Source organism: Myotis brandtii, unplaced genomic scaffold (assembly GCF_000412655.1).
Source record: "Myotis brandtii unplaced genomic scaffold, ASM41265v1 scaffold810, whole genome shotgun sequence".
Taxonomy (NCBI): Eukaryota; Metazoa; Chordata; class Mammalia; order Chiroptera; family Vespertilionidae; genus Myotis; species Myotis brandtii.
This window is the reverse complement of record NW_005371274.1, coordinates 374,781-389,750: the sequence shown is the minus strand read 5'-3', so window position 1 is coordinate 389,750 and position 14,970 is coordinate 374,781. Positions and strand designations below refer to the sequence as shown.

Below are 14,970 nucleotides of genomic sequence, written 5' to 3'. Positions count from 1 at the left end.
TTACGAAATGGTGTCCACTTTTCCCAGCATTATTTGCAGACACAACACAATCCAGTAGAAGAAACTCATCTCTTTGTTGTGTCACTTTTTTAAAAAAAAATATATTTTATTGATTCTTTTACAGGGAAGAAGGGAGAGGGATAGAGAGTTAGAAACATCGAACAGCTGCCTCCTGCACGCCCCCCACCGGGGATGTGCCCGCAACCAAGGTACATGCCCCTGACCGGAATTGAACCCGGGACCCCTCAGTCTGCAGGCCGACACTCTATCCACTGAGCCAAACCGGTTTGGCTGTTGTGTCACTTTTTATGGCTGAAAAACCTTTTCCCAGGAATTCATCCCACCATCCACCAAAGACTCCCCCATCCCCACCACCATGTTTTACCAGAATTAAGGCACATGTCCGTGCATGAACCAAACCCTGGACAGGATAACGAGACTTTCTGATTGGCTCAGACAAGCCAGCATCCCCATGCCCCTCTGCCCCATGCTAGTCTGGGGTTAGAGGAGGTCAGACGTCTGAATCACAAAATCTTACGGAGGAAGGGCATACTGGAACTTCAGCATTTGCAAATGCCTTGAGTGAGAAATGGGCTGAGTGTTAGGTTTAGTTTTTTGCATGCACCCTTCCCAGATTATTGACTTCTGAATTCTTAAAATTTTATATTTTAATGGAATAGAAAGCATAAGTGAAATGAATAGCAGCTACTACTCCCAACACAAATGAATCTCACAAACAAAATTGAGCAAAAAAGCATGTCGCAGGCAATATATACAGTATAACTCATTTACACAAGGTTCAGAACCACACACAACTGAATATGTACATTTTTAACAGATCTATCTATCTATGTATCTATCTATCCCTATATCTAAAGGAAAGCAAGGAAATAATTAGAATTTGGCATAGCGGCTACTTCTAATGGAGGAAGATGGAGGCAATTGGAAGGGATACAAACAAGGATTTAAAAATATTACATTTTTAGGCAAAATTTTCTTGTATCATGATACATATTATTCCAGATGTACTTACACATGTGTATACATGTATACATATACTTTTATGTATTTGTAATAAATTTAAACAGGTTTTATTAATACCTATAAGCACAGTATAAACTTTCCCATTTGCATCCTATATAAAACTTTCATTTTTGCCCTAACCGGTTTGGCTCAGTGGATAGAGCATCGGCCTGCGGTCTTAAGGGTCCCAGGTTCGATTCCGGTCAAGGGCATGTACCTTGGTTGCGGGCACATACCCAGTAGGGAGTGTGCAGGAGGCAGCTGATCGATGTTTCTCTCTCATCGATGTTTCTAACTCTCTATCCCTATCCCTTCCTCTCTGTAAAAAATCAATAAAATATATTTAAAAAAAACAAACAACTTTCATTTTATTTTCAATATATTTTTGGGTAGGTAGGAATAATCTCTTCATTGTACAGGGTGGGGGCAAAGTAAAAAGTTTACAATTGCAAGTATGTGAAACCCAGAGTTTATTCTTTTATTATTATTTATTAATTATTATATTACTAGTGGCCTGGTGCACGGATTCGTGCACATTGAAAGGAAATTAATTAGAAGAAAGATTCATGCGGTAATTACGTTACTGCAAAAAATTACATGTCAGAATAGTATATATAATATAGTACTATAAAATTAAAGCACGCATGCGATTGGCACCAGCAGGAGCTTTATATGTATTGTGCATGCATGAGTCAACATTTATTTTTAAATTGCCAGTGCGCGTCATATGTACCGGTTGGTCGGTCGGACGGTTGATGAATAAATCACAATGTGGTTCACGTTGAATGTCAACAAAAACAACCAAATTTACGATCGACAATGATAGATCGAAACACTCGTGTATGATTGGCACCAGCGAGAGCCTTATATGTATCGTGCATGGACGAGTCAACATTTATTTTTAAATTGTCAGTGTACGTCATATGTACTGGCCGGCTGGCCGGTCAGTCACTTAGCCTTTTATATATACTGATTTTTATATGAACAACTATAAACTTACTCCTCCCCTCCTGTAAAACTCTTAAGAATAGTAAAATGTTTTGGAACATTTGGATTTTGAAAGCATTGTTCTGCCAGTCTTTAGGATGTGATTTGAATTCATGACAATGGGCCATTTATTTGTATGTGGTTTACTAACCTTCTTTTGACATGCCAGATTGTGTCAAGTTGAGTAAAAGTTTCCTTTGTGTTCTCATTGCTGATGTAAAAATGAAAAATAAAGCTAAATTCTTAGGTGTTTCTGTTAAGGACCAGCTATCCTCTGGATTCTTAGTGCTTACCCCTGGGGTCCTAGTCGACAAAAAGGGAAGTCCTATTTAAGATGGTAAACACCCTCCCTTAACCTTCTAAATGGCACTATGGAGTGGAAAGCCCCTTGTTGGTACCACCACCTACAACTATAGCACCTGCACCACCCCTTTCTGATTCCTATCACGGTCTCCCAGCCCTTGTTTATCTACTAAGAGTGCGTCAAACCAGAGTAGAGAGAGGCAGCCTCCCACTTTAGCATCAGTTCCAACTGCATTATATCATCATCTAGTTTTACCATTTTTGGAAACAATGATCAGGCTGCACCTATGCCAGGAACTAGCCATCACAGCAACAAAAGAAATAGATGCTACATAGCACAAAAGGATAGTCATAACGCTAGCAGGTGGGGCTCCTGGCTACTTGCCGATGCAGCGTCTCATAGCCCCTTTGCCCCACTCATGCTCTGTTAATGGATCTTGGCATTAACAGCTCATGACAGTTTGAGTCCACTGAGTTGGAGGAGCTAGTGAGTCACATGCACCTACTTCCTTCAGTAGATTTTTTATCCCAGCCACTTAGAATGCTGATCAGATTCGAAGTAACTAGACACGGCTTTAAGCAGAGATGCACAAAGACTCAAATATCCAGTTGTGTACACTCTTGGATATGCAACCTTCAAAGTTAATCTTCAGATGTGCTCTAGTTAATCGGCTATGAGCTATGTGTTCATATGTCTACTTTTGGTTTTATGATACAATTCTTGCCTTGTGGAAGCTGACACTCTGGCGCTGACCATTTAGGTCATGTGGAATCAGACCCAGCCTCTTTCCAGAATCTTGATTTTGTTGCTACCAAAGTCTTGGCTGGCAATTTTTAAAATTGGAACTAAACTCCCAAAGCAACCACCTTGGTAGCAAACAGCAACTCTTCTATGTGCACATTAAACTATTTTTGTGACAACTGTCATTGTCATAGATGTTTTTGGGTCTTAGAGCTTTATGTTGGAAGCACAAACTTGAAATGCCATTGGAGCTGTCATATGCCTGTGAGGCTGCTGCAGGTGGGTGCAGCCACTGACTGGATGCCTCCTGCGACTCATGATGAAACTTAAGATACTTTTATTTCTCAAAGATGGTAACTGCTTCGACATGCAGTTTTTGTTTTGCCAATTTCCAAAGTCAGGCCTCTCAATGTTTTACTTGAATCTATCTATGTATATAATTAAAAATTTGTATACAAAATTAAAATTTAATATATATTTTTATTAAAATGTAGGCACCCGCACCACCCTGCTTTCTGATTCCAAGCACGGTCTCCCAGCCTTTGTTTATCTGCTAAGGGTGCGTCAGACCGGAGTAGAGAGAGGCAGCCTCCCACTCAGACAGAGAGATAAACTAGGTATTGGGGAATGTGGAGAGGACAGAGTAGATGATTCCATTGTTTTAGCTTGGGGCACAGGAAAGCAATGCTACTACAGACTGAAGTGGGGACTATTGTAAAGTTTGGGAGAAAGCTTGTATTTTCATAAACAGTAGTCCTTCCTTATTCATGGGGGATATGTTCCAAGACCCCAGTGGATGACCGAAACTACAAACCTTCTATATACTAGGTTTTTCCTGTGCATACTTACCTACGATAAAGCTTAATTTACAAGTTAGGCACAGTAAGAGGATAACAATGACTAATAATAAAATAGAACAATTATAACAATATACTCTAATGAACATTATGTGATCTCTCTCAAAATATCTTATTGTACTGTATTCACATGTTCACTTACACAAAGCATTTTATGCCTTCTTTTTGGCATATCTAAATTGCCAGCATCATTACTCTTGCACTTTGGGGCCGTTATTAAGTAAAATGGGGATTACTGAATGTAAGCACTGTGATACCAGGGGACTCCTGGGAGTTATGACAGGAGTTATGACAACCCAGGTGGCTACTAAGCGACTAATGGTGGGCAATGTATAAGCGTGGATATTCTGGACAAAGGGATGATTCACATTCTGGGCAGGACAGAGCAGGATGGCGGGAGATTTCTTCATGCTACTTAGTACAGTGCACAATTTAAAACTTATGAATTGTTTATTTCCAGAATTTTCTATTTAATATTTTTGAGCCACAGTTAACCATGGGTAACGGAAACTGCAGAAAATGAAAATGTGGGTAAGGGGCACTAATGTGTACTGAGTTAGAGATGATAGTGTAGCAACCACAAACAATTATGAATAACTGAAGATACAGATGAGTTTAGAGCTGGACATAGAAATTCGTGCTGGTGATGGGGAGCGGGGAGACAGGTTCTCTATGGAATATTCTTCCTTCTCACTTGTATCCACTTGTCCCAGTTCTACCTTCTGGTACTAATAAGTGCATGACACCCCCCTTAACCCCCCTGCACTGTAGAGGGTCTTTCTCTGATTTTCTCCAGCTGTACCTCCACCCAAAGAGTGAGAAGTCCATGAGACCAATGGGATGTGCCCACTTGGAGCCCATGCATGTCCCCTGTTCTAAATTATGCTCATGGTACCCCTGGACCCTGGATTTGCTTCTCCAACTGAGCCCACCTCCAGGGGACTCATGCGGACTCTGCTCTGAGTGTGTCCTCCGGAGGGTGGACTACACCACCAGTGGCTGCACCGTTGCTCCTGAGAGGTGGCTTTTTGGAAGATGGGGTGGAGGAGTTGACATGGACAGCACTTGGACATGTGGGCTGGAGTGTCCACTGGGTAAGGATGAGGTTCCCAGTGGTGCAGGATGAAGTCAGGGTGGAAGAGAAGGGTCCTGGCTGGCTGGGCTGGGGCTTCAATTGCCTTCTTGCCCTGGTCTCATGAATCTTGGAAGCCTTTAATTCACGTACTCTTTCACATCTCAGCCCTTTAGTTCCTTGATTGTCAGCATCCTTCTTTTGATCTTTAGTCACTGTTCTTTTCATGTATGCCTGCTGTAGAGAGAACTCTCAGCTGGTATGCTCTGTGACTGGGCAAATCCAGCCATGTCCTTCCCACCTGTCTTTGTTCCCATGCCCTTCCTCACTCTGGTTCTTTGTTCTAGCTGCCCTCCAATTCGTCTCTTAAAAGGTGAGGCAGGGGCAGTGTGCTGTCAGTTACAGGAGGGCATAGAGAAGAGGTCATGGGGGTGGTGGACTGAGGCCAACCTCTGTAGAGTTTTATAGGTGGAGGAGTAGGTACCTTGTCCTGGGATGATATTGCAGAGAAAGCTCAGAGTTTTGGTGTCTGAGTCCTTTGCAAACACACAGTGTGTCCCGAAAAGGCTGGGGGCTCCTAGAAGACTCCTGACCAACCCACCAGCAGTGCAAGAGGTGGAGCTACTGGCTGCACTGTTGGAGCTGCTGTGCTGGGGACAGAGGCAGCTGGAGGACTTCAGCTCCTGTGAGTTATGACAACCTTTGGTTTTGAGAGAATTAGCATCTTGCAACTCTGTATTTAAATATTGTATTAAAAGGTTGAAGGTGACTTTTCTAGGTCTATTATGTAATGTCATACAAGTACAATCTACCTAAATTGGACTTGGGAGAAATTTTACCGCAAGGAGGCAAAAAAATAACTAATCCCATTGTTCCTTTTGCTTTCCCTTCTCTCTTAGGCTGATGTCCCCTTATCTTAGATGTCAAAGCTTGTGTCACCTCCTCAGAGTGGTCTTCTCTGACTACCTAATCTCAAATAGGTATTTCTTGATAGTGCCCCTCATGCATTATTTCATCAAATGTGGTTGAGTGTCTGTGAAGTGCCTGGATCTCTCAATTCATGTCCTCATGAAACTTATATTTACTGAGCACTTATTAATATGCCAGGCACCATGCTAAGAGGTTTACTTACATTTTCTTATTTACTCCTATAGGGTGGGTACTATTATCATTACCATTTTACACATAAGGAAGCTGAGGCACAGAGAGGTTAAGTAACCGGCCCAAAGGCACACAGATGGTAAGGACTTGAACCCAAGATCCACAGTATGGACATTTCCTCTCATAGTACCATGTTCTTTTCCTTCATCCCATAGTTCACAATTATAATTTTGTCTGTAACAGGATGTTGAGTGAGACCTTTCCTGTTGTCTTGGAATGACTGCCAAGGCCCAAAGGTGACAAAATGGGGTTTAAGCACTCCATGTTTCTAAAGAGAGCTCAGCCAGTCTCCAGGAGCTGAAGAGGCAGAACTGGTTTTAATGCCATAAACCCTGCCCCCATCCCAGGTTTATGAGGAGGAGGCTGAGCTGGAGAAGGGGGTGGGGATCTTCAAAGTCGTGGGGGGAAGACAGGGGCTGGGTGAGGGGGGGGCATGGAGGAAGGCAGCAGAGCTCCTGTGAGAGTGTTTCTCCCTGGGGCCGGGACAGGGGTGCTTCTTCCCTCCACAACACAGGAGAGTGGGGGTGCATTGGGAAGGGGGCGTGCCTTGGGAACCACTGGTATCATATTTTCTGGCTGGACATAGTATCATATTTCTTGGGCAGCAGTCCTGCAGTCTGAGCTGTGTCTATTTGTGTTCCAGGGGGGAAAAGACATTGGAAAGAGAAAGCAGGGCTGCCAGAAAGGATGGCAAAGGGGCAGAGTCTCTCCCACAGCTTGGCCTGGCAGGATGCTTGCTTTTCCCATGGGTCAAAAGGACACTGAGGAGGGTATTGGGCCTGATCTGACTTGCTGGCTCCCACCCAAGATGACCACCTTCTGGATGAAGGGATCTCCAGCCACAGGAGTCTGTGATGTCAGCTGTAGGGGGTGGGGAGGAAGAGCTCAAGGCCCCCCCTTTGCACCACACCACTCCCTTTCAGCAGCACGTCTTACCCACTCTGAGAAGGCAGAAGGCTTTGGATCACATACGAGATGGGAGTTTACATTGGCCTGGACTACATTTCTATAACTGAACGTGACAGGAAGTAATGGAATCTGTCTGAGATATTTATGGGGAGCAAAGAGGGCAGGAGATACTTTGACATAGCACAGTTCAGAACAGTGTTTGGACAAGTTGGAACCATGTCATGTTTATTCTGTGTTGATTTGGAACTTCTTGGTGAACTGGTATTTGCATTTTAATTGTGAGTTCATTGAGGTACCATCTCCCCTAAGTGGACTGTAGACTCCTTGAGGGCAGGAGCTGTCTGTCTTAGTTACTGCTCTATCCACAATACCTAGTCTGGTATTGTGAAGTGAAAAGTAAAAGACGTCATTTCAGGCATTGTTTAATTGATTATCAACCTGGCATTCCAGATGTCTGACCAGACCCTCCTGCAGATGGTTTGGAATCTTAGCTGCCAAAGGGCTGTTAGTAACAGAGCCTCCGGGCAGGGGTTGAGAACATGTGCACTGTAGTCACATAGACCTGGGTTCAAAAGTCGTCATGCACACTCTCCACTTAGGAACGCAGTCAAGTAACATAACCTCCGAGCTCCCCTTGCCTCATCTATAAAGTGCCTCCATTATATTGACAACTGAGGATCGTTGTTAAATTTAAACAAGATCATGTCTGTAAAGCGCTTACCATAGTACCTGCGACAGAGCAAATTTTTAAGAGATACTGGCTCTAATCATTGAGGGGTGCAAATAATGTTTTAAGATACATGTGCCTTGAACCATAGGCAATCCCCCAAATATATTTGCGGATAGAGAAAGTAGGTGTGGGAAAAGGACATCTCTCCCCCAGTCCCAGGGGTCACCTTCTACTACAATACCTGTTCTCCCCCTGAGTCTTTATTTCATCTTTTAAAAAACACCACCAAAAATATAAGTAAAAACAACACAAAAAAAGCACTCTATACAGGACTAGACTTGGGCGCTATTACTGTTCCCTTTTGCCTGGGGGCAGAGTCAGGACTCGGGCACAGTCTCTAAATGGATTGCTTTTGTCCTAGACACTCTCTTTCCCTCCTAGGCCCAGCTTCCCGAAGTCTTCAGTGCAGGGATCTGGAAGGAGAGAGCCAGGCTGGGCTGCTCCTTCAGGTGAGGAGACGGTGGCTGTGGCATTCATCGGACCCTGGATCTGCTGGGCGGGGCTCCTCTTCCAGCCAGGCTGGGCCCCTCCCAGCCACCTGGAATTAGAATAGAAAGGAAGGTTCCTAGCATGGCAGATCCACTGGATGTGGTCTAGGGCCTTCTCCCCATGTCATCCCTACACAGGCCAGAAGTCAGGTCTTCCTCACTCCTCGAGGGGTCAGCAGGGCCTAAGCAGCCACCTGGAATTAGAATAGAAAGGAAGGTTCCTAGTATGGCAGATCCACTGGATGTGGTCCTAGGGCCTCCTCCCCATGTCACCCCTACACAGGCCAGAAGTCAGGTCTTCCTCACTCCTTGAGGGGTCAGCAGGGCCTAAATGGACTTGGCCTTCTGGCTCACACTGGCATGTCCAGGCCCACATTCTCAGGGCTTTCTGCTGTAGGAGTCCCTTCAAAGGTGCTGGGTGGAGAGCCCTACTCTGGTGGGTCCTGGTCCCAGTAATAGAGGTTGTCAAAGGCTGAGCTGAAGGCTGGAGGAGGGTGGAGCTGAGAGGCAGCCCTGCCTTAGGGTGTCAAGTACTCGGTATTCTCCATGGCAACCCCAAAGGCAAAACGTCTTTGACAACCCCATTCTTCCCAGGGGAGAGAGGCTTGGGAGAGAGGGTCTTGGGCCTTTCTAGAGTGGCACCTGCAGGTTGAGGAGGAGGCAGAGGGTGTTCTAAAGGTGAGGAGAGCTTTGGGTGAACTTCTAGCTGGTTCATGTATTCCAGCTGGGGCTGCACCTTTGGGGGCAACGTAGCCATAGATCTCAGGGAGTAGGGATACTGTGGGGTCTAAACTGTACCGCCGTGGAGGGCTGGGGTCATGTGGGGGAGGCTCGGCAGTTCCTGGGTCGCCTTCATTCCCAAGTCGCCGTTGAACACATCAGAGCCCACCCCTTCTGAGGGTGCCAGGGGGTACTGGGGGCTCCTCCTCAGAGGGCTCCAGCCCCAGCATCAGTTCATCACCGTCACTCCTGGTATTTGAGTGGTGATGCCTGCGGTGGGCCATGCCCCCAGCACCCGGGGCAGGGATTGGGCTGAAGAAGCCTTGCTGGGGTACCAGGCATTCCTCAGCATCCACCAGGTTCCCCGTGTCATCATCCACCAGCAGTGATCAGTAGAAGGTGCTGTCAAAGGGGCTGGCAGGGCCCAAGTCCTCACTCTGGATGATCAGGAAGTGCTGGGGGATCCCTGGCCATGCGGGAGGATCTGGCCACCAATTCCCAGAACCAAGGCCGATGTTCAGAGTTAATCATCCCACATTTGGCCATGATCCTGCAGATGTTGATGCTGCAGATGGGGGCTGGAGCAGCCGTTCCTCCTTCTCCAGCAGGTCATATTCCAGGCTGGGATCCCATCATAAGGTTTGGTTCCCAAAGTCCTCACCTCCTATATACGTAGTTCCACACATCACCCTGGTTGGTGAACCATCGGCGGAGAATGGACTCTGGTGCCATCCACTTTTGGGCACCTTGCCCCCATCTCAGCAGTGTCCAGCAGCCAAGCCAGCCCAAAGTCTGTGAACGTGATGTCGACATGGTTGGGACCCTTGACCAGTATATTCCGGGCAGCCAGCTCCCTGTGCTGCACGTCCTCCAAGTAGCTCATTCCCTTGGCAATCTGCACAGACCAGTTCAACAGGTCCTGGGAGCCCAGGCGCCTGCAGTGCTCTTGGACATGGTCTAGGAGGCAGCCACAGGGCATAAGCTGTGTCACCAGCTGCACGGTGGATGCCCAGGAGGCTTGACACATATGGAGAACCCCCCAGCCATATATGCTTCATCCAAGATCATAGGCAACTTTTTTTGAGTAGCTCGACTTGAAGCTTATCACATTAAGGCTAAGAACTTTGAAAGTGTGGGTGTGGAGTGTCCATGATTCTCTGCATGGTACTGGTGAGAAGAGGCTTCCAGGACCTTTAGAGAGTGTGATGTAGGAATCAGGTGAAGATTACATGTGGGAAAGTGCTTTGTAGACCATGGAGGGAAGAATTGTGTGAGGACTTAGACACTTACAGCCAGAACACACTGCAAGAGTTAAAAATGGGCCTCTTGCAGGCTGGGGTCCTACTGTTTATTTATAGACATGCCTGGGGGAATTAGAGAGGGGAGGGAACGCAAAGAATGTGTTTCTTGCAGAAGTGTGTGTGTGTGTGTGTGTGTGTGAGAGAGAGAGAGAGAGAGAGAAAGAGGAGAGGGGAGGGAACGCAAAGAATGTGTTTCTTGCAGAAGTGTGTGTGTGTGTGTGTGAGAGAGAGAGAGAGAGAGAGAGAGAGAGAGAGAGAGAGGCGGGGGTAGTCTCCCAGGTTCAGCTTTTTCTGGGCTTCCCTTTACCACACACACCCTGCCTTCTCCCTTCTCCCCCTCTACTCCCTTATCTCCCAGCTGTCTTAGTACTACCTCCTCTGGCCAGTCCAGTCTGGATACCCTGTCTGACCTTGAACTATCACCCAATCCTTCTGGGTATTGCCCTAGCCAGGGAAAGCCGAGTCCTGGCAGAGGCTATGCTGAAAATAATTCACTATGAAAGCTGGGCTTGTTCTCTTCAAAGGGTGAAGCAGGCGAATGGGAAGGGATGAGCCAGTTCCCCCTCTCCACCTCACTCCCCCACAAGTCTTCTTTCTCTTGGAAACTACCTTTCCCCTTCCCGGGATGACCCCTGTTCTTAATGAAATGGGAGAAACAGAACGTCAAGTCTTGTTTCCTTTCCAAATGAAAAGAAGAGCACGCTGAAGCGCATTTTAAACGCTGGCTGGCAAGTGTGTGGTGGGCTGGGGGAGGGGAGGAGGCTGACTTGCCCTTTCTTTGCTACATATCTGGGAACCTAGCCTACTCGTACTTTCTCCATGGAACTTGAAGGGCAATGTATCATTGTGGGAGAGGTACTGCATTTTCTCCAAATAGAAACCTCGCCTTTCTTAGGGTCTTCTTCATTTACAAGGTCAATTGTGTTCATTGAACATGTTAGTATTTAGAAAGACAAAAATTGGGCAGGACCCACCAGAGAAGTTTTATTTAAGACCCCTGCTGAAATCCAGGGCGGGTGACCAGGATAGCCGGAAAAGAAAAGGAAGGCTTTAAATATCGGGAACTGTAAGGAATTGAATGAGTGGTGTGCTTCGGAATGACTTCTTGAGTAGAGACATGAATTGGTGGAATTTGGACAGACAGAGAGGAAAAGAGAGTGTTCTGGAAGGACAAAGAGCAAGCGCAAAGGCAGAAAGGGGTGTGGCCATGGTGTGGTGGGAAAGCAGGGCCATAACCACGCTTGGCCATGATGCTGGGGGCTGCAGTAAAGTCAGGGAGAAGTGAATAATGAGGATTGAGGAAAGCAGTCTTTTCTCTCTCTAGCGAATAGGGAGACAGACTGAAGTTTGTCTATCTGGAAGAATGCAGTGAGAGCAGAGGGTTAGAAAGTTTGGCCAGGATGGCTCAGGGAGAGAGAGAGATAAAAGGCAGAAGTTTAGGTGGGGGGTTGGGAGGTGGGGTCATTATAGTCACCCAGGTGAGAAGGAATAGAAGCCTCGCCTGGGGCGGGCAGTGGGCCTTACTGAGTGAGGAGAGTAAGGCAGCCCCAGCCCTTCTGAGGGAGCTGCTTTTGTGGCCTTTGAGTGCAGAGTGAGAAGAGGTTCTTGGCTGGGCTAACTTGGGCATAGTTGTCCAGTTATGAGAAGAGGTTTGCTGCTTACTTGAATAGCTCATATGACAGTGCTGGGTGCACAAATGCCCTTAGTGCTTCCTAACCCGCTCAAAGGAAGGGTATAACATCTGTGGCTGCTTGTTTCTAGTGGTTTGTTTTGTACTTGGCAGTAATGGCCCAGAACCGAAGGTCAGTGCACATGCTTTCTATTTAACTTAGTACATTGTGTTTTTAAAAAATCATTATTGTTGAGACTATTACAGGTGTCCCTCCCCCTCCTCACCATTGCCCTCCTTCACCCCTGCCCCAGGCCTTCACCATCCTATTGTCTGTGTCCACAGTTAGTGCATATATGCATATAAGATCTTTGGTTAATCTCTTCAAATGCCCCCCCTCCTCCTTTCCTCTGAGATTTATCAGTCTGTTCCATGTTTCCATGCCTCTGGTTCTATTTTATTCATTAGTTTATTTTGTTCATTAGATTCCTTGTTTGCTTAGTTTATTTTTTTAGCTTAGTACGTTTTTCTTCATGGGAAATCCAATCCTCATAACTCCAATTGCTAACTCTTTCATTAGACAGGAGTCATATGTTTATCAACCATTTTGTTTCCAAGAGCCTGTAACTGAACAATGATGACTTCTGAACAGTCAAATGGTCAATGAAGAACTTGCACTAAAGTTTATTGTAAAGAGGCATCTTCCTTAAGGACTTTCTGACTCAAAGCCTGTTTCCTATTACTTTGCACACAATTCTAATTAAGTTACCTTCTTGTTTCCTAGCCCACGGATCAATGAAGGATTAGAATGGGTTTGTGTATGTCAAAAAAGTGTGTGTGTTTGTAAATGTGTGTGTGTGCGCGGTAGGTCATACTGGCAATGGTGAAATGAAGTAGTTAATAATCAGATAGAAAGGGATAAGATAAGACCATTCTATTTGAGTTATTAAGAGAAGGTTAAGTTATATTTAAAATATTCTGTTTAAGGAGACTGAGAAGGACATAACACTTTTCAGAAAGATTTCCATCCTTATGAGGGATAATAAATTCAAATGTCTTCAAGAGCCAGCAGGTAATGTAAATTAGTGAAATGGACTGCATATATACAATGGAAGGTGTGGTGCAGTCAAAGACATGAAAACTCAATTCAAAAAACACTGTCAGTGACAATTAAAACATATGCCAAACTGAATTAGCCAGCAGGCTGACAATGTGCAATTTCTGATCTAGGTGCTTAAATAGTGCTGGAAGATTTGAAAAGTCCTGAATGAGGGAGAGTTTGCTTCCTACATGCAGGTAAATGAGTTGTTAGTCTACATAAATGTAAGTTCAGGTGGCATGTCTAGCGATGGTGAAGTCTGTTTATTGATTTAGGCTGGCAAACTATCACAGGTTGTGATGGCCTTTAAGAGTTTTTCCTTTACATAGTTAACAAGAAGATGATAAGTTTTAAGAAATATAAAACTGGCTGAATTGTGTGTAAGATCTCTAGAAGAATTGTAGGAAAACATTTCTAAATAATAAGATCAAAGAGATTGAGACCCAAGCGAAACTCAATGATGATGAAGACAGACCATTGAAGAAAAATAAAATGACGGAAACAAAAGGAAGATCCAAATGTAGTTGGACTGTTGAATTAGAAGTACAGGATACGAATAATCAACGTGTAGGACTTGACATGGAAGAGCATGAGATGGGAAGCAAATTGCAACCCCACGACCATCTCTTCTCACGCCCCCCACTCCCCCACCTCCCTTCCCTCTGGAATTGTACGGAGTGGAATGAGTGGTGTGCCTGGGAATGCACACAGTGGTGTGCCTGGAGCAGGGCTGGTACCAGGTAGGAATTCAACACATTGTTGAATAAACGCCTCTTCTCCCATTTGTACAAAGAGGCCTTTTAGCTTCTAAAAAAGGCAGGTCCCTATATCCTTTGCCTCTTTAATGACCACAGGAATGGACTTCTGACACAATTTGCTTATATATGCCAAAATGATTTTGTCACTAATTACATGTGGGAATCAAGAATTTGCTCAGTTGGATTTAATGTATTATATTTGAAAACAAAATGAATTGCTGTTATAAAAAAGCAATATATGAATACATATATCAATATATGAATAAATAAAACACGCCCATTTTTTCTAATAACTACTAAAGGCTGCTTAAAAAGTATGTTATGCCATATGTAATGATTTTGTTCCCCTTAAGTGAAAATTATTTCCTACTGCAGTTTTTTTAATTGCCTTTGGGTGAGAGGAATGACATTGTCCTTGCTTTTCTGATGCTCCTTTCCCCCAACCCTAAGGAATAGTCAATTGTAATATATTAAGGACCTGGAAATACCGGCAGATACTGAAAGGCAGAAGGTCCAGAGGTGAAAATCAATAGAAGTGGATTTCATCCCTGCTTACATGTTGGAATCACCCGAAAGCTTTATAAACACAGGTGCCCAGGCTTTTCCAAAAGAGAGTGTTAATGAATTGGGTTGAGGCCCAGGCACATGCATTTGTAAAGCTCTCCGAATGATTCTCTCGGACAGCCAAGGGTGGGAACCTCTGATCTACAGGAACCAGAGGTGGGCTGCAAAGGTTGTTAAGATGCCCCAAAGATAGGGGGCTAAAGTGCAAGAGAGAAAGACCAAGAGCATCGAGAGAACAATTGATTGCTCTCCCATCAATGCAGGGTCCAGAAAAGAGGCAACTTTCTATTGTCCCAGTCTTTATTGCCTTTGTTCTACTTCCCTGGCAAGAGAGAAAGCCCATGCATGCTGAATGCTAGAAGTAGCTGGAAAGTGCGAGTGGAGAATAGAGACAGTGGGACAGAATCTATATAATAAAGAGGTGATATGCTAATTTGTCCATTATGTGTCCCAGTCACGACCAGTCTGTGGGCAGGGGCGGGGACTTCTGCCCCCAGTGCTAACATCAGGCTGCCTGCATGCATCCCGGTTCAGCACTGGTATAACACTGCGGCCGAGGTATAACGCTGGGCTTGACAGGGGATCTAAGGCCAAGCCCCCTGCCCCAGTTCCGGGCCAGGAGACCTCAGGCCATGCCACCCCTCCCC

General features: G+C 45.3%; 1 pseudogene; it reads right to left on the bottom strand.

Moving 5' to 3' along the window:
* Window positions 1-8,622: 8,622 nt before the first annotated feature.
* On the bottom strand, window positions 8,623-10,060 carry LOC102243618 (annotated as a pseudogene).
* Between the last annotated feature and the right edge of the window lie 4,910 nt (window positions 10,061-14,970).